Source organism: Phoca vitulina, unplaced genomic scaffold (assembly GCF_004348235.1).
Source record: "Phoca vitulina isolate PV1807 unplaced genomic scaffold, GSC_HSeal_1.0 scaffold90, whole genome shotgun sequence".
Taxonomy (NCBI): Eukaryota; Metazoa; Chordata; class Mammalia; order Carnivora; family Phocidae; genus Phoca; species Phoca vitulina.
In genome coordinates this window covers 1691327-1710959 of record NW_022589793.1, presented here as the reverse complement: position 1 = coordinate 1710959, position 19633 = coordinate 1691327, and the positions used below count along the sequence as shown (strand labels likewise).

The 19633-nt window shown below is 47.0% G+C and overlaps 1 protein-coding gene and 1 long non-coding RNA gene across 3 annotated transcripts in view; one reads left to right on the top strand and one right to left on the bottom strand.

Moving 5' to 3' along the window:
- Window positions 1-19633, bottom strand: part of HS3ST2 (heparan sulfate-glucosamine 3-sulfotransferase 2) — a 93682-nt gene that overhangs the window by 1581 nt on the left and 72468 nt on the right. The window lies entirely within an intron of this gene.
- On the top strand, window positions 154-14891 carry LOC116626736. 2 transcript variants are annotated; one of them, XR_004298319.1, is made up of 4 exons: window positions 154-194; window positions 7643-7783; window positions 11275-11348; window positions 13577-14891. It is a non-coding gene; the product is annotated as an uncharacterized LOC116626736 (long non-coding RNA). The 2 variants fall into 2 exon arrangements; XR_004298318.1 differs by lacking the exon at window positions 13577-14891 and having other exon boundaries at window positions 11275-12090.

Sequence of the window (19633 nt, the reverse complement as noted above, 5' to 3'; positions counted from 1 at the left end):
GCATTAGATCTCCAGTGAGGAAGCCACTTCAACTCGTGCTAGTTGTTTAAAAAAAATCTTTCTTTAACAGGTCTGGTCCCAGGAATTCAGCTGGGTAGGGATCAAACCATTCTGAACACCTACGAACTCAACAGGAGATCGAAGAAAAGAATAGCAACAACTCTCTGAATAGAAAAGTGACCACTTTCTGGAAGGTAGGACGTGCAGAGAAGTGAATCTGAGGCGATATTCGGGAGGGTAGACGGCGGGGGAGGGGGCCTCCGTCGGCCACTTCTGGCCAAGTGATAGAGCAGCGGAGCACAAAATCGGAACTTTTCGAAGTCCGCTCCGCTGAGGGACGTCGCTCCAGTGGCTAAGCAGGGGGGTGTAACCCTCGCTGGGACAGTGTGGTCTCAGGACCCTCGGGGTCACAGAAAGACCGGGGGTGCCTGAGTGCGGCAGAGCTCCCAGGTATCGGAGCGGGGAAGCCAGCTGCAGAGACGGAGCCCAGGCGCGGGCTCTCAGCTCGGGGTTGCCATAAACTGTGATCCGGGGCACAGTCGGGCCACTGCTCCTCCAGCAGGGACCCAACAAGCGGCAGATCTGGGGAGACTCCCCTTCCTCCCCTGGGAGGAGCGGCGCGGGAGCGCACCGCAGGGATCTACTGGGTTTGGAGACTCCACACGGGGTCGGGTGCCAGAGACAGAAACGCACGGTCACAGGCCGGGTGAACACGGAGTGTGGCCGGAGACCGGGGAGACGGGAGTGACTGACTGCTTTTCTCTGGGGCTCACTGAGGAGCGGGGCCCCGACTTCTCAGCTCCTCCGGGGCAGAGATTGGGAGGCCGCCATTTTCACTCTCGGCCTCCAAAGCTGTACGGAAAGCTTGTAGGAAACAAAAGCTCCCGAGAGCAAACCCGAGCAGATTACTTAGCCCGGACCGGGCAAGGGCGGGGCAATTCCGCCTCTGGCAAAGACATTTGGGAACCACGGCAACAGGCCCCTCCCCCAGAAGATCAGCAAGAACAGGCAGCCAAGACCAAGTTTACCGATCAATGAGAACGGCAGAACTCCAGTGCTAGGGGAATAATGCACATAGAATTCATGGCTTTTTTACCATGATTCTTTAGTCTTTCAAAGTTAATTTTTTTTAACTTTTTTTTTTAAATTTTTCTTTTTCCCTTTTTCAACCAACATCTCATCAATCCCTTTTTTAAAAAACATTTTTATTTTTCATTTTTAGAGTCATATTCTATCCCTTCATACTAGTTACCCTTATTTTTGGCATATATATATATATAAGTTGTTCTCTCTTTAAAATTTTGAGATACCATTTCTTCTAACAGATCAAAATATACCCTAAATCTCTAGTGTATGGCTTTGTTCTAGTCTCCTGCCTGATCACATTCTTTTTTTTTTTTTAAATCCTTTCTTTTTTCAAACTTATCAATTCCTTTTATAAAATTTTTTATAATTTTCATCTTTACAGTCATATTCCATCCCTGCATCATATTAACCCTTATTTTTGTACATATAGAAGTTTTTCTTTCTTTAAAATTTTGGGAAGCACTTTCTTCTAACTGACCAAAATACACCCAAAATCTAGTGTGTGGCACTGGTCTATGCACCAGCCTGATCATATTTGATCATATTCTGTTTTTTTTGTTTTGTTCTGTTTTTGTTTGTTTTTATCTTTTTCTTTTTTCTTTCTTTTCCCCCGGTTTCAGGTCTTTTCTGATTTGTTTAGAGTATATTTTCTAGGGACCTTGTTACCCTGTTAGCATTTTATTCTCTCATTCACCTCTTCTCCTCTGGACAAAATGACAAGACGGAAAAAATCACCTCAACAAAAAGAACAAGAGGCAGTACTGACTGCCAGGGACCTACTCAATACGGACATTAGTACGATGTCGGAACTAGAGTTCAGAACCATGATTTTAAAGATACCAGCTGGGCTTCGGGGCGCCTGGGTGACTCAGTCAGTTAAGCGCCTGCCTTCAGCTCAGGTCATGATCCCGGGGATCTGGGATCGAGCCCCGCATCAGGCTTCCTCCTTGGTGGGGAGTCTGCTTCTCCCTCTCCCACTGCTTGTGCTCTCTCTCTTTCAAATAAATAAATAAAATCTTAAAAAAAAAAAAAAGATACTAGCTGGGCTTCAAAAAAGCATGGAAGTTATTAGAGAAACCCTTTCTGGAGAAATAAAAGAACTAAAATCTAACCAAGTCAAAATCAAAAAGGCTATTAATGAGGTGCAATCAAAAATGGGGGCTCTAACTGCTAGGATAAATGAGGCAGAAGAGAGAATTAGTGATATAGAAGACCAAATGATGGAAAATAAAGAAGCTGAGAAAAAGAGAGATGAACAACTACTGGATCACGAGGGCAGAATTCGAGAGATAGGCGATACCATAAGACGAAACAACATTAGAATAATTGGGATCCCAGAAGAAGAAGAAAGAGAGAGAGGGGCAGAAGGTATATTGGAGCAAATTATAGCAGAGAACTTCCCTAATTTGGGGAAGGAAACAGGCATCACAATCCAGGAGGCACAGAGAACCCCTCTCAAAATCAATAAAAATAGGTCAACACCCCGACATCTAATAGTAAAACTTACGAGTCTCAGAGACAAAGAGAAAATCCTGAAAGCAGCTCGGGAGAAGAGATATGTAATCTACAATGGCAGAAACATTAGATTGGCAACAGACCTATCCACAGAGACCTGGCAGGCCAGAAAGGACTGGCATGATATATTCAGAGCACTAAATGAGAAAAATATGCAGCCAAGAATACTATAGCCAGCTAGGCTGTCATTGAAAATAGAAGGAGAGATAAAAAGCTTCCAGGACAAACAAAAACTAAAGGAATTTGCAAACACAAAACCAGCCCTACAAGAAATATTGAAAGGGGTCCTCTAAGCAAAGAGAGAGCCTAAAAGCAACATAGACCAGAAAGGAACACAGACAATATACAGTAACAGTCACCTTACAGGCAGTACGATGGCACTAAATTCATATCTTTCAATAGTTACCCTCAATGTAAATGGGCTAAATGCCCCAATCAAAAGACACAGGCTATCAGATTGGATTAAAAAACAAGACTCATCAATATGCTGTCTGCAAGAGACTCATTTTAGACCCAAAGACACCCCCAGATTGAAAGTGAGGGAGTGGAAAATCATTTACCATGCTAATGGACATCAAAAGAAAGCTGGGGTGGCAATCCTTATATCAGACAAATTAGATTTTAAACCAAAGACTGTAATAAGAGATGAGGAAGGACACTATATCCTACTTAAAGGGTCTATCCAACAAGAAGATCTAACAATTGTAAATATCTATGCCCCTAACATGGGAGCAGCCAATTATATAAGCCAATTAATAACAAAAGCAAAGAAACACATCGACAACAATACAATAATAGTGGGGGACTTTAACACCCCCCTCACTGAAATGGACAGATCATCTAAGCAAAAGATCAACAAGGAAATACAGACTTTAAATGACACACCGGACCAAATGGACTTCAGAGATATATTCAGAACATTCCATCCCAAAGCAAAAGAATACACTTTCTTCTCTAGTGCCCATGGAACATTCTCCAGAATAGATCACATCCTAAGTCACAAATGAGGTCTCAACCGGTACCAAAAGATTGGGATCATTCCCTGCATATTTTCAGACCACAATGCTTTGAAACTCGAACTCAATCACAAGAGGAAAGTCGGAAAGAACTCAAATACATGCAGGCTAAAGAGCATCCTACTAAAGAATGAATGGGTCAACCAGGAAATTAAAGAAGAATTAAAAAAATTCATGGAAACAAATGAAAATGAAAACACAACTGTTCAAAATCTTTGGGATACAGCAAAGGCAGTCCTAAGAGGAAAGTATATAGCAATACAAGCCTTTCTCAAGAAACAAGTAAGGTCTCAAATACACAACCTAACCCTACACCTAAAGGAGCTGGAGAAAGAACAGCAAATAAAGCCTAAACCCAGCAGGAGAAATAAAGATCAGAGCAGAAATCAATGAAATAGAAACCAAAAGAACAGTAGAACAGATCGACGAAACTAGGAGCTGGTTCTTTGAAAGAATTAACAAGATTGATAAACCCCTGGCCAGACTTATCAAAAAGAAAAGAGAAATGACCCAAATTAACAAAATCATGAATGAAAGAGGAGAGATCACAACCAACACCAAAGAAATACAAACAATTATAAGAACATATTATGAGCAACTATATGCCAGCAAATTAGATAATCTGGAAGAAATGGATACATTCCTAGAGATGTATCAACTACCAAAACTGAACCAGGAAGAAATAGAAAACCTGAACAGACCTATAACCACTAAGGAAATTGGAGCAGTCATCAAAAATCTCCCAACAAACAAAAGCCCAGGGCCAGATGGCTTCCCAGGGGAATTCTAACAAACATTTAAAGAAGAATTAATACCTATTCTTCTGAAACTGTTCCAAAAAATAGAAACGGAAGGAAAACTTCCAAACTCGTTTTATGAGGCCACCGTTACCTTGATCCCAAAACCAGACAAAGACTCCATCAAAAAGGAGAATTACAGACCAATATCCTTGATGAACATGGATGCAAAAATTCTCACCAAAATACTAGCCAATAGTATCCAACAGTACATTAAAAGGATTATTCACCACGACCAAGTGGGATTTATCCCTGGGCTGCAAGATTGGTTCAACATCTGCAAATCAATCAATGTGATACAATGCATTAATAAAAGAGAGAACAAGAACCCTATGATCCTCTCAGTAGATGCAGAAAAAGCATCTGACAAAGTACAGCATCCTTTCTTGATGAAAACTCTTCACAGTGTAGGGATAGAGGGTACATACCTCAATATCATAAAAGCCATCTATGAAAAACCCACAGCGAATATCATTCTCAATGGGGAAAAACTGAGAGCTTTCCCCCTAAGGTCAGGAACGCGGCAGGGATGTCCACTATCACCACTGCTATTCAACATAGTATTAGAAGTCCTAGCCACAGCAATCAGGCAACAAAAAGAAATAAAAGGCATCCAAATCGGCAAAGAAGAAGTCAAACTCTCACTCTTTGCAGATGATATGATACTTTATGTGGAAAATCCCAAAGACTCCACCCCAAAACTGCTAGAACTCATAGAGGAATTCAGTAAAGTGGCAGGATATAAAATCAATGCACAGAAATCAGTGGCATTCCTATACACCAACAACAAGACAGAAGAAAGAGAAATTAAGGAGTCGATCCCATTTACAATTGCACCCAAAACGATAAGATACCTAGGAATAAATCTAACCAAAGAGGCAAAGCATCTGTACTCAGAAAACTATAAAATACTCATGAAAGAAATTGAGGAAGACACAAAGAAATGGAAAAACGTTCCATGCTCATGGATTGGAAGAACAAATATTGTGAAGATGTCAATGCTACCTAGAGCAATCTACACATTCAATGCAATCCCCATCAAAATACCATCCACTTTTTTCAAAGAAATGGAACAAATAATCCTAAAATTTGTATGGAACCAGAAAAGACCTCGAATAGCCAGAGGAATGTTGAAAAAGAAAAGCAAAGCTGGCAGCATCACAATTCCGGACTTCCAGCTCTATTACAAAGCTGTCATCATCGAGACAGTATGGTACTGGCACAAAAACAGACACAGATCAATGGAACAGAATAGAGAGCCCAGAAATGGACCCTCAACTCTATGGTCAACTAATCTTTGGCAAAGCAGGAATGAATGTCCAATGGAAAAAAGACAGTCTCTTCAACAAATGGTGTTGGGAAATTTGGACAGCCACATGCAGAAGAATGAAACTGGACCATTTCCTTACACCACACACAAAAATAGACTCAAAATGGTTGAAAGACCTAAATGTGAGACGGGAGTCCATCAAAATCCTAAAGGAGAACACAGGCAGCAACCTCTTTGACCTCAGCCTCCCTAGAAACATCGCCAAAGGCAAGGGAAGCAAGGGCAAAAATGAACTATTGGGACTTCATCAAGATAAAAAGCTTTTGCACAGCAAAAGAAACAGTCAACAAAACCAAAAGACAAGTGACAGAATGGGAGAAGATATTTGCAAATGACATATCAGATAAAGGACTAGTATCCAAAATCTATAAAGAACTTCTTAAACTCAATACCCAGAGAACAAATGATCCAATCAAGAAATGGGCAGAAGACATGAACAGACATTTTTCCAAAGAAGACATCCAAATGGCTAACAGACACATGAAAAAGTGCTCAACATCGCTCGGCATCAGGGAAATCCAAATCAAAACCTCAATGATATATCACCTCACACCAGTCAGAAGGGCTAAAATTAACAAGTCAGGAAACGACAGATGTTGGCGGGGATGCAGAGAAAGGGGAACCCTCCTACACTGTTGGTGGGAATGCAAGCTGGCGCAGCCACTCTGGAAAACAGTATGGAGGTTCCTCAAAAAGTTGAAAATAGAGCTACCCTATGACCCAGCAATTGCACTACTGGGTATCTACCCCAAAGATACAAATGTAGGGATCCGAAGGGGTACGTGCACCCCGATGTTTATAGCAGCAATGTCCACAATAGCCAAACTATGGAAAGAGCCAAGATGTCCATCGACAGATGAATGGATAAAGAAGAGGTGGTATATATATACAATGGAATATTATGCAGCCATCAAAAGGAATGAGATCTTGCCATTTGCAACGATGTGGATGGAACTGGAGGGTGTTATACTAAGCGAAATAAGTCAATCAGAGAAAGACATGTATCATATGACCTCACTAATATGAGGAATTCTTAATCTCAGGAAACAAACTGAGGGTTGCTGGAATGGTGGGGGTTGGGAGGGATGGGGTGTCTAGGGGAGGGTATGTGCTATGGTGAGCCCTGTGAATTGTGCAAGACTGTTGAATCACAGAGCTGTACCTCTGAAACAAATAATACAATATATGTTAAAAAAAAAAAGAAGAAGAAGAAGATGGCAGGAGGGGAAGAATGAAGGGGGGGAAATCGGAGGGGGAGACGAACCATGAGAGACGATGGACTCTGAAAAACAAACTGAGGGTTCTAGAGGGGAGGGGGGTGGGAAGATGGGTTAGCCTGGTGATGGGTATTAAAGAGGGCACATTCTGCATGGAACACTGGGTGTCGTGCACAAACAATGAATCATGGAACACTACATCAAAAACTAATGATGTAATATATGGTGATTAACATAACAATAAAAAATTTTTAAAAAATCTTTAACAGGTTTGCTTTAAGAGAGGAAACAACCTAAATGTTCATCAATATGGGTTAAATAAATGGTGGACTAGCCAATTAATAGAAATAGGCATATCTGTTGCATACAAAAAGGGGATGATTTCCAAGATACAGTGTTAAAGGAAAAAAGGCAAGATACAGCATGTTCACCTCAGGAAGGACACACAACAGACGGATAAAAATGGCTGCTTCTGGGGAGGGGTCTTGAGGTGGGGGCAGAGTGAGAAGGTCAGGGATAAATGAGAATTACTTTTATTGTATAACCTTTTATGCTGCTTACAATTTTTAATGTATTTATTGATTACATATTCAAAAAATACAAAAGGAAGGCACTGAACATTCTTCTGGCAAAAGATATTTCTCCAAACATATTAAGAAAATCTTTTTTTTGGGGGGAAAGGCGTGTTTTGCAGGAACAGCAAGTGTTTTAGAAACGAGTTCTGATGCCTTTTTCTGCTGGAACACATCTGAAATACATCCTCGGTATAAGCCTGAAATAGCATGGAACTCCAGGCGGTTCAGGACCTCAGCCAGAAGCCAGGTAAGGCAACCTCTTGCTCCCTTACTTTTTAATTTCCTGGTTCTGCTTGAGACTTTAAGGGACGATGGTGGGATGCTCTGAAGTCTCCTTCCCTGATGCGTCTCCTTCAGGCCTTGATGGAGGGGAATACTCCTTGGCTCCCACTCGCTACTTCTCTCTGAAGGTCATGTTTTACACTTTAGACCACCCAAGGAATTTAAAAAAATGCAGATGTCTGGGGTCTATCCTAGACCAACTGATAAGAAATATATGGGGTGGGTACTTTTTTAAAAAGCTCTCAGATGGTTCCAATGTGGAGGCAGAGCTGAGAACCCCCACTAGAGATCATCGTTTCCCCACTGTAACTCACCTACCCCCAAAGCATTCATTTTCACCTTCCTCTGGAGCTTACAGCCCTGGCTCCTGGTCATCGTCTTCCCAGTTCCCATCATCTTCTCCATCCAATAACCCAGCTTCACAGCTCTTTAACCAAAATCTTCACTGTCTCTTTCCTTTTAGAAACTCTTCCTCATGGCCATATGTTGGGTTTTGTCATTGGAATTGCCCTAATTCTGAAATGGTTCACCCTGAAATTCCACTCTAGGACTGTGGAGGGGGTCGAATGGTGACCCTCTGAAAGATATGTCCACTCAGAACCTATGAATGTGACCTTACTTGGAAAAAGGGTCTTTGCAGATTTAAGTAAGTCGAGGATCTCGAGATGAATCCAGGTGGGCCCTAATCCAACGAGCAGTAAGCAGCCTTATAAGGGGTAAACAGGGGAGAAGAGACAGAGAACGCGGCGATGTGAAGATGAAGGCAGAGCGTGGGGTGATGGATGTACAAACGGGAAATGCCAAGGGCTGTTGGCCACCACCAGAGGTTAGTGGTTTCAGCCACACAGTTTGCCCAGGAAACAAATACAGACTATTATAACCTTATTTCTTTCCACCTTGATTTAACACAGTCTCAAACTCCTTATACCTGATCTTCAAATCCATCTATGAATCCCTTGATTTCACGGTCCTCCATGCCTGCTCTGGACCCACGAATACCCATCACAGTAGCGCCAGGTCATGGTCACGAGCATCCTCCTCCTCATCCATTTCCTTGTGCTAGGTGTTCTCCCATCTCTAGCAATGCGTCCTTCCCACCTTGCGTCCTCTCCTTGGACTGAGAGACAGCAGCAGAGAACATTACTGACCCTGACAGCTGGATCCTGGATATACTCATTAATTCGGGTTGCAGTGGAACTCTCAAACACTGCTCAGTAATTGTTTATATTTGTCTTTCCAGAACCCCCTACGGTTCTTCCTAATAAGTGCTCCACATTCTCACCAGGAGTCCCCAACTCTACTCCCGTTCCTTCCCCACCACACACATCAGCTCCTTCTGCCTTCCCCTCCTCCACCTTCGGACTGTTCTCTGTACCCATCCTGCGCCCCTCCCACCGGTCTCGGAGGACAAGGTGGGCTCACCTGTCCACCTGTGCTCTCAGATCCCTTCCCCTGGTGCCTCCCCCGGAACCTGCAAATCCGCTGTGACCTGACAGACAGACACAACTGTTAGCCTGCTTCCGAGCTCAAGGTCTAGAATGGACCCTTGGGAGTTGAAAGTTTAAGATTTATTAATGCTGAGTAGGCCGATTATTTTTAAAAAATAGGATATCATTATTAGCAATCACAAGTGCACATGAACAGAATTCCTTGGCTGGATTTCCTTAGAAATATGGCTATATTCTATTCTGACCCTGGCATACCCTGTAATTAGGCGTTGGCTTTAAGGACAAGAGCAGAAGGCATTATATAGATGTGATGGTGTGCTGCAAGCTAAGGACTTTCCAAACTCTATGGGAGTTATTGATATAAAGGTTTTCTCCAACACAGAAGGCTAACTTGACAAGCTACTAAACTGATTTCTTTGCAATACCCTTTAACATACTAACAAATACCCAAGAGAGAAACTTGTGGGTACGCATTCCCAAGCTTATTTGACTAAGGAGAGATACTTTTGCCAGGAGCACCAACGAACATCTCTCTGTTACCAGTCTGGGAAAATTCTGACCAAGTCCAGTGATCCCGGAGTACTGCATCATGCCCCCAACTGTGCCCTAAAGGGAAGTCCCATCCTTCCCAGTCCTAACTAGCGTCTCAGTGGCAAAACCAAGTTACAGATACTAAGGAGACTCTCACTCCAGACTGCAAACAACACACAAGTGTCATGGTGCCATGAGTCAAATGGCTCCTGGACCCGGTGCTCTGCTTTTCTCCATCCCTTCTGTATCGGTTTCTCCTCAGGTCATCAGGATAGACTACTGGGGGCCTGGGATGAGCATGTGCAAGGAGACTCTACATATACCCCGCTGCTCTGTGCCCAGGCAGGTGTTGGCGGCATTGGACTTTTCCTCGAGGCTCATTTTCCCTCTTCACATCATTGTTTAAATTTTGCTTACCTGTTTCCAGCTGCTAATAGCTGAACTCTTCTCTCTCAGCTCTGGCCTCCTTTCTTTACTATGTAGCTCTGCAAAAATTACTGGAAGAACTGTCTGACACCCCCAGTCTGGACTCACTCACCTCCCATCTGTTAGCGTAACCTGCTCAGTGGCAATTTTCCCTACATCTGGCAATAGCCCCCAGATTTCTCTATGAAGAACTCCCACTCCCGCTTTGGATAAAATCTTGGCAGGCCAAGGGGGTGGGTGCGTGACTGAAGTTAAGGCAATCAGGCCAATTGTGTCATAAAGACTGGAAACTGTGGGACTGAATCCTCCAACCGGGCACAGGAGCCTGGAAGAGCCTCCTCACCAGCCTTTCCTACCAAATCCCTTTGGCTGTCTTCATTCACGTCCTTTAAGATTTATTTTAAGAGAGAAAGAGTGTGAGAAAGAGTGGGAGGGGCAGCGAAAGAGGGAGAAAGAGAATCTTAAGCAGATTCCATGCTGAGCATGGAGCCCAATGCGGGGCTCGATCTCACAACCCTGAGATCATGACCTGAGCCGAAACCAAGAATCGGACGTTTAACCGACTGAGCCACCCAGGTGCCCTTGTTCTTGTCCTTTCTGAGACCTGGTTCTTCCATTTTCCTCTGTGTTCTGTGACTCCCCACATGTCCTTCCAATAAAGTACTACTAGTTTAAGTTCGTGAGCCTTGGTTTCTGTTGCTTACACCCCGAGAATCCAAATCTTATCTTTTTACAACCTGGCTTCCTCCCTGTTAAAGCCCTGCTCACCCCACTGGATTATGAACTCCATGAGGGCAGGGCAGGGAGCCACTGTGGATCTTCCCAACACCTCCCCCCATTCCACGTGATCTCCCCAGATGACCTCACTCCTCCGCCAGCCTTTAACCAGCCCCGAGGAGCTGCAGACTCACAAGTCTGTAATGGTAGATCCGACTCGCCCATGCTCTAGCCTGGAATGCCCAACCTTCTGTGGACTGGACAGCATACCTCCACAGCTGAATGCCCCATTTTTCTCCCCAAACTCACTTCTCTCTTTTGCCTGTGCTTGCAGATGATACCACCATGAATCCACTCACAAAGCAGAAACCCTCAGGGTCATTCCTGACTCCTCCTCACATCATTCCGGTAAGTTCTCAAGGAGCCCCCTTGTCTCCCAGCGTGCTCGCACAGCCTCCGGCTTGTCATCTATTTCTCCCTGACTCCATGTTTCTAGTCTCCTCCCTCTGTCCGTTCTGCATCCTGCGTCTGCCAGGGAAATCTTTCTGAAGCACATCCAATCTTATCAACCATCAACTATTCTTTTGCCTATTCCTTGACTTGGTACTCAAGGCCACTGCCTTACCTTTCCAGAATTCATCTCTCGCCACTTCCTGGCAACCCGATGCTCGTGTCATGCTGAATACAAAATCCGCTTCCCAAACACATTGTGCTCTGTCATGTGTTTTGCAACTTGCTGAGTTTTTTGTTTTTGTTAAGACTCTAGATCATTTTTCCTGTCTCTTTCACCCTGGAGAACGTTGACTCATCTTTCCAAGTCCAAACTACAAGTCACACCGTCTGTGAACCCCTTCTTATAATTTCAGGGCATTTGGTGCATCCAACTACCAGCACCCTCATCCCATCATGCAGAACTTACCAGATATGCATTCGCTTATATCAACACATGGTCAGCCACTTGGGCAGCTTTCTCGTTAGTTTTTACCTTCTAGCACAACACCCGGTATACTACAGGTGCTCAATACATGGGTCAAAGATCCAGTGTCAAAGGCAAATACCTACTGACAGGTTATCTTGAGTCCTTAGCAGTTACGAGTGTTCATTCAGGAAGCCCAGCCTTTTCTTGGCCTTCTGGCCTTGGGCAGAGGAAGGTTTCAACAGACAGGCCTGGGAGGGAGGGGGTGGTCATGGTGCTATTTTTAAGATTTTATCAGGGCCACAGGTACTCAGGCTCAGACTGAGGGAGGTCCAAGCTCGGCTTCAACCAAACCTCCACATGTAAGAAGGTAAAATGAGATGTAAGAAGGATCTTGTGCCCTGTTTTGCTGACCACACACACTCCTTCGCCCAAGGCTCCCGCGGTGTGGAGAGAGAACTGGGCTGTGGCCGGTCTGCAGTGTAACTGGGGTGGGGGTGGGGTAAAGTCCTGCTGCCCACTGAGACCACCTGCAAAGCTTCTGGAGATATCTAAATGGTCGGGCCCCACACCAGACTATTTAATTAAATCAGAAACTCTGAAAGTGGGGCCTGGACCCCTGCAATTTTGAAGCTCCCCAGTAGATCCCAGTGCGTCCCAGGGCCAAGAACCACTGATGCAGAGTGCATGTCCCTTCAGCCAATGAGCCTTTAACACAGTTGTTCGGGAGTATCAGCTGGGGTGCACCTTAGAGGAAAAGACTCCAGGCCCCTCCCCTGGACACTCTGATTCAGTGGGTTTGGAGTGCAGGAATCTACGTTTTTAACAAGCGCCCCCATGATTCTTCCTCTCAGAAAAGCCTGGGAAGAGCCACCATAATAACACGTACTCTCACCAGAAAGGTGCTCATGCTCGTTCCTAATATATACTTATGTGTATGTTCATGTCTCTGCCCATCCCCACCCCCAAGCACAGACTCTAAGTTCTAAGAGAAAAGGCTTGGTGTCCCTCTTGCTCACTTTCTCAGCACCAGGGAGGAGACTGGCACTCCGTAGGGGAGCAGGAAATGTTTGTCCGAGGGAAACACGAAGTCAGGGCTTTCACGTGGGAAGAGTGAGGAAGGAGCGATTTGTGTCACTGGACACGTGTGTCTCTTCCGTGCCACAGAAGTCTGCACTCTTACCCTCTTCCTGAGGGAAGAATCAGACTTCCTGGGGACCCTACCAAAAAAAGAAAAAAAAAAAAATCTAAATACTCTCTTGCCAGCCTGAGGCTCTCTGGAAAGGATGTTGTTTGAGCTACCTGGTGGGGCGCAGGCCACTCCCGGCCCCCCGCTGTCCACACCAGGGACGTCCCCTGCGTGTCAGCACATGGGAGCCTGTCTCAGCTGGGCCTGATTATGACCGGTAATACTCTCTGGAAGGTTTCATTTTCTACAAAATCTATACACTCCACATATGTGTTCTGGAAGGCCCAGCTGCCTGGGGGACTTTGGTGAGTTATTAGCTCCTAACTGGGCAACTAGGCTCCTTGAAAATCACTGTGGTCTCCAGAGGGAAAATTAAGAGCAGAAGAGGAAGAAAAAGGCTTTATTGCAAGGAACTGGTTCTTACAAGGAAAGCTGCTCACCCCCTGCATGCCGAGCCAAGTGCAGGCCCAGCCCCGGTGGTCGTTTATCCTCATCTGGGTGAGAGGATAAGTGAGGACCCCTTCCTTCCAGGTCCACAGCCCGGAATCCTTACACTTATGGGACCCAGGAGCAAAACGTGAAGTCCCAGCTTGAACTCCATCAGCAACTCCTCATTGCTCATAGGATGAAGACTCTTCCTAATCTGGCCCGTGGCCACCCCGGGCTCTGGCCAGACTGGACCCTTCAGGGTTCTCCCCACAAGACTATATTTCAGGCTCAGGGACCTTTCACATGCTGTGAAGCCCTCAGTAGCCTGTCAGGCAGAACTTCAGATCTTAGCTCATCATCACCTCCACGAGGGAGCCTTTCCTGCTCCCCCTTCCCGGAAGATGTAGGCATTTGCTACCCTTGTGATTCCATGGTGCCCACTGCAGACAGAGCCCCCATTTCACACATTATCTGTGTCTATCAGAGCCCTAGAGTGTAAGGTCGTGGAAGGCAGAGATCATGACTGTCACATCTCTATGTCAATGACGCTCAGCCTAGGCCTGGTAGGCACTCATGTATTCATTCAGTAAACAAGCATTCATGAAGCACCTACTGTATGCCAGGGATACAAAGATAAGCAAGGTGTAGCCTCTGTCCTCGAGTTAACAGTCTTGTGGAAACAGGGGTGGGGGGGGGGTCCTCATTTCCCAGTGTGAGGGCCAGTACCTGAACCTGGCTTCCCACAACGGCTGAGGGCTTCCTCCCTCTGGCTAGAGGGGCTTGGCCTGAGCCCAGTTTCCCCCACAGGTCATCAAGGTGCCAGGCAGCGGGCTTTCCCAGATAACTCCTGTGCCCAGCCTGCCTGGCATCCCAGTAGTATGACGATCCCCCAGCCAGCAGGGCTGTGCTCACCCCTCCCCAGAAGAAGGGAAGCTGCTGGAGGTGTGGGGGCAGAGTCCCTTCCCTGGAGCATACACCCAGGCCCTGGCATGTCCCTCGGGGCAAAGTCAGAGAACAGTTAACCCCACACCTGCCTCTTCTACTGAGACCCTTGCTGTGCAAGTTTAACCAGTGCAGCCTGTTCTGTCTTCCATATCTCGTGCATTATGGAATTTGTCCTGGATCCTGCCATGTGACAGAGACCAGAGAAGGACCCTCCTTGCATGACATGTCTCTACAGAGATGTTTGGGGGTAGTGGACACCTCTACTGGCTGGTTGTGAGCATGGGATCTGGAATCCACAGAAATGGGCACACAGCTTATTTCACTAAGCGTAATGTGCCCCAGGTTCACCCCACGCTGTTACAAGGGGGCAGGATTGCGTTCTTTTTTTATGGCTGAGAGAAGTAAGCCAGACACAGAAAGACAGATACTATACGATTTCACTTAAACGTCGAACTTACAGAACGAGAGAGTAGAAGGGCGGTTGCCAGGGGCGGGAGGGAGGGGGCAACAGGAGATGTTAGTGAAAGGGTACAAACTTCCAGTGAGAAGATGAGTAAGTCCCAGGGATCTAATTACAGCATGGTGACTCTAGTTAACAATACTCCATTGTGTACTTGAAATTTGCTAAGAGAATAGATCTTAAGTCTCAGCGCGCGCACGTGCGCACACACACACACACACAGTAACTATATGAGGTGATGGATGTGTTAATTAACTTGATTGTGGCAATCATTTCACGATGTATACATATATGAAATCATCACATTCTAGATTTTTTTTTTTAAAGAAAGCAATAAACGTGCAGCATGCATTGGCCGTATGCATGGTCTGCTAAGGGCTGAATGTTTATATCCTCCTTCAAGTTCATACTTGGAAGCCCTACCCGCCCCCCACCCCCCATGTGACTATCTTTGGAGGCAGGGGCTGTAGGAGGTAATGAGGTCATGAGAGTCAAGCACTCACTGATGGACTTAGTGCTATCCTAAGGAGAGAAGCAAGACAGATGACCCGGCAGGAAGGCGGCTGTCTGCAAACGAGGAAGAGACCTCTCACCCTGAACCAGATGGGCCGGCAATCTGATGTTGCACTTCCAGCCTCCAGCAGTGAGAGAAGTAAATGCCTGTTGTTGAAGACCCCCCGGCCCCCGTGGTAGTGTTGTGACAGCAGCCCGAGCCGACAGGGATGTGGTCCCCGGTGCCCTGGACATAAGCTCACGCCTGTTGCACACTGGCCCGGGGCCTGCTCTGTGGGAGAGCTGCCTCCCTCGATCTCCACATGAACTCCAGGAGGCCGCCAGCCTCGCTAATTCCTGCCTGCGAGCGGAGGAAACTGGGGCACTGAGAACACACGTCATCGCTAAAGCCACCGCAAGTCACAGAATCGGGATTCAAGTGTGACTCTAGCACTAGAAGGAAACGTGAGAATGTAAAATTAATCTTGGCACGAGGACAGCCTTTCTAAGCATGAGACAAAAATCATGAAGGAAGAAACTGAAAAGTTAGACTCTGGGAAAATTGGAAGTCTCCGAGATGGAGAAAAAAAGAACCATAAATTGAATAGAGGGAAAATGACCCCTTGGAAACATATTTGCGGCATGTGAGCCTGAGAAACGAAGGGGTGACTTGTTTCAGAGTTTTTGCAAATTAGTAAGAAAGAGAGAACCAGCCGGTAGAAGGAAGGCACACAGGCCATGTGAAGAGTGAATAGTAAAAGAGCTTGATTAAAATAAATACGTGAAGGGGCACCTAGGTGGCTCAGTCATTAAGTGTCTGCCTTTGGCTCAGGTCATGATCCCGGGGTCCTGGGATTGAGCCCTGCTCTGTGGGAAGCCTGCTTCTCTCCCTCTCCCCCTGCTTGTGTTCCCTCTCTCGCTGTATCTCTCTCTGTCAAATAAGTAAATAAATATCTTTAAAAAAATAAAATAAATACATGAAAAAGATACTCCATCTCTCGCAAAGTTAAAGAAATGCAGATTAAAACCATGATGAGATAATATCCACCTTTAACACCGGGAAAATATATTTTCCAAAAATGCTGACAGTTACTGCTGGCCACAGTGTGCTGAACTCAGCACTCTCCGACGCGGGCAGGGGTGTCAGTGGGCGCAGGACGGCAATAAGAGATCACGTCCCCAAATGGAAAATGCACCCTTAAATCCAGCAATGCCACTTCTGGGAGTTTATCTGTCCAGGCGGGTGAAGGCCTGGGTGCCTGGGTGTCTGCGGCGGCATCTGGGGCAGAGATGGGGAGGCCCGACCAGACGCCTGCTCCTGTTTGTCAACGGCAGCTGCCCAGCCAGCTGTGCGCGCGTGGGGCGCTGTGCCTGGTGCCTGCCCCGGATGGGGGGGGGCGGTTAGAGGCGTGGTGTCAACCTCCAGCCAAGCTGCTCACAGAGTACGGGCGTCCTCCTCACTGTCACTCCTGTCCACTGGCTGAACGCAGGGAACTCTGGAGGTCCCAGAAGGACAGAGCGAGACTTGATTTCTACCTTTCCCTTTCTGCGCTCAGTGGATTTTTCTTTGCCATAACTATGTATTCTTTGTAGTTAAAGAAAAAAAAAAAAAACACTAGCTAATAAAAAAAAGGGATGTTAAAAAGTCTCCATTGAGAACTGTTTTGGAAGAAGATGACTCCAGTTCCGTGGAGTGAGGGGGAGGAAGCGTGTTTGGAGGAGCCGAGGTGTGGGTGGGAAGCAGGCACTGGGAGGCCCAGGATGTTCAGCCCCCCTCTCAAGACGCTTGGCTCAGAAGAGAGGGAGGGTGACCGTGGGTGTTGGATGAATAGTTTCTGCTGCTCCGCAGACAGCTCAGTTAGTTTCCAGGCAGCTGGACCTCAGTCTCTCAGGCACTATCTGTGGCTAGCGTGGCCTGACCATGGGGACACTCTCGGGCTGCTCTTTGGGGGTAACTCTGGATTCCTTCTTTCTCAGTCTGGGCTTAGCTCCTTCCCCACACGGAAGCCTACCCTCCCTTTTCCCTGGGGGTGGGCCCCTTAAATCAGTGCTTTTCACACTTTAATGTGCATCTGAACCTCTCTGGGCAGGGGGTGGCTTGCTGGGATGCAGATTCTGACTGGGTAAGTCTAGGGAGGGGGCCTGAGACTCTGCATTTCTGACCAGCTCTGCAGCGAGGCTGACCTGCTGGTACACGGACCACCGTTGGAGTAGTAAGGTCTTACAGGAGTCCTGGTGATAGGCGCACAAGGCGCGTACCCAGCAAACGTTCACTGCATTCAGTGGAATTAGCTCTTCTTCTTTTTATTTATTTAGTTTTTATTGAGATGTAACTGACATATAACATTAGTTTCAAGTGTGCAACGTGATCCGCTATATGTATATACCGCCGAACGATCACCACAATAAGTCTAGGTAGCAACCATCACTACAGTGACATTTTTTTCCCCTGATGAGAACTTCTAAGATCTAGTCTCTTAGCAACTTTCAAATATACCATATGATTAACTGTAGTCACCATGCTGTAGAGTTCAAGTCTTTTTGATTTTTAAAAAGCTAATCACCGGTCCCTTCACCCTCTCCTGCCACAGTCCTATTATCTCCTTTTCTCCCCCAAGTTCTTGAAATAAAGCTCAGTGGCTCCACCCGCCCTCCTCACATGCATCCCTGACGTGTCCCATCTGCCACCCACCCCGTCACCCTGTGCAGCGGCGCTCCCTGAGGACACTCCCAAACAGCAATCCCGGCTCTGTCCTGGGCTTGTCACACTTCCCCGTGGTATCAGAGGCACCCACTCCCTACTTCGTGAGAAATGTGTTTTGTCCTGGCTTTGGGAACATCTTTTGGTCTTCTCCATATATATTTAAGAGATTTTCCCTCCACTTCCCATTTCCCTCCTCGTGCCTCAGTTAATGATCCCACTATCCACCAGTTGCCCCAGCAGCTCCCACATCTAGTCCATAAGCAAATCCAGCTGGTAACCTCCCACCCAGTCTCCTCTGACGCTGGCCCCAGCCAGCTTGGGAGCGGGCACGGCTTCCTTGTCCATGGTCAGAGCTGCAGGGAGCAGCTCGGCACTTTGCTCGAGTGAGGCACCAGCTTCTAGTGTCCGTTCCGAGCCAGCTCGCTCTCATGGGACCCTCCCCAGGGGCACCAGCACCTGGGGGCCACCAAGGGGGACCAAGGCTACCAGTGATGGTACCAAGTGGTGGCTTAGGGGATCTTCACCCCCTCACAGTCTCTCAAAGACAATCTCTGTGAAAGTAGAGAGAGGAAGAGGGGGGAGGCCAGAGCACCCCTGAAGGGCAGGTGAAGCCGGCAGATTGGCTGCTCTACAAATGTCCGACTGCCCCAACACAAGGGGGCCTCGGCCCAGTGGGCACTTCCGCCGCGTTCCTCTGGCCGAGCCGCTCTCCCACTCTCCCACTCTGCGCGACAACGAGTTCAGACCTTCTCTACCCTCTGCCAGTGATCGGAGCCTGCCCTCGCCTGCCCGTCTGCTGCCGAGCTCACGTCATACTCTAGAGAGAAGCCGTTCGGATGGAATGTCCTCACTATCCTGCTGCCAAACACATAGGGTTTTCCACCATGACCAACCCCAGGCTGAGGCTGCAGGTGTCAGCCCAGTGGCCTCTGAAGCCAGTGTCTCCATCTCCACCTTCCAGTGTTCCCTGCCTGTAGCGGCCATGGAGGTTCCACCCTCCACCTGTGCCTGGGTCCATTCTAAGGACCTGTCAGGCCCTCCCAGTTCTGAATGCTCCCCAGGCATCTGCAAACTCTCCAGCTGATAATCGGGTGAATCAGTGAGTTTACGTTATTTTTTAACACCAAGCTTTACAGTCGCACACTCCAGAGTCCCTGAGGCTACTAAGTTTTGCAGGGCGGAGCTGCAAGCCTGCCCCACTTCTTGCAGCATCACAGTGCCCCCTCGTGGGAGGTGATCCAACTGCAGCTGTTGGAATGAACCCCCCCTCTCCCCCTACCCGGCCCCGAGGCCTGCCCCTCTGCAATGCTCCCCTCCCATGCAGGGAGAAATTAGCCCCAGACAGGAGTCCTTTCCATCTTGCCTCCCACACACACAAGTGTTCCAGAATACATTAAGCTCCATGGTTGCAAAGGGTTAGCGGGGGCTGGCTTTCTGATCATGCAGGGAGTAAGGAAAACTGTGGACAGGGCTGCTGGGAAGTCAGTCTGCTGCTCACATATCATCCAGGCCTCTGCTGTGCCCAACGCCACATGTATGATTATTGAGTCAGTAATAC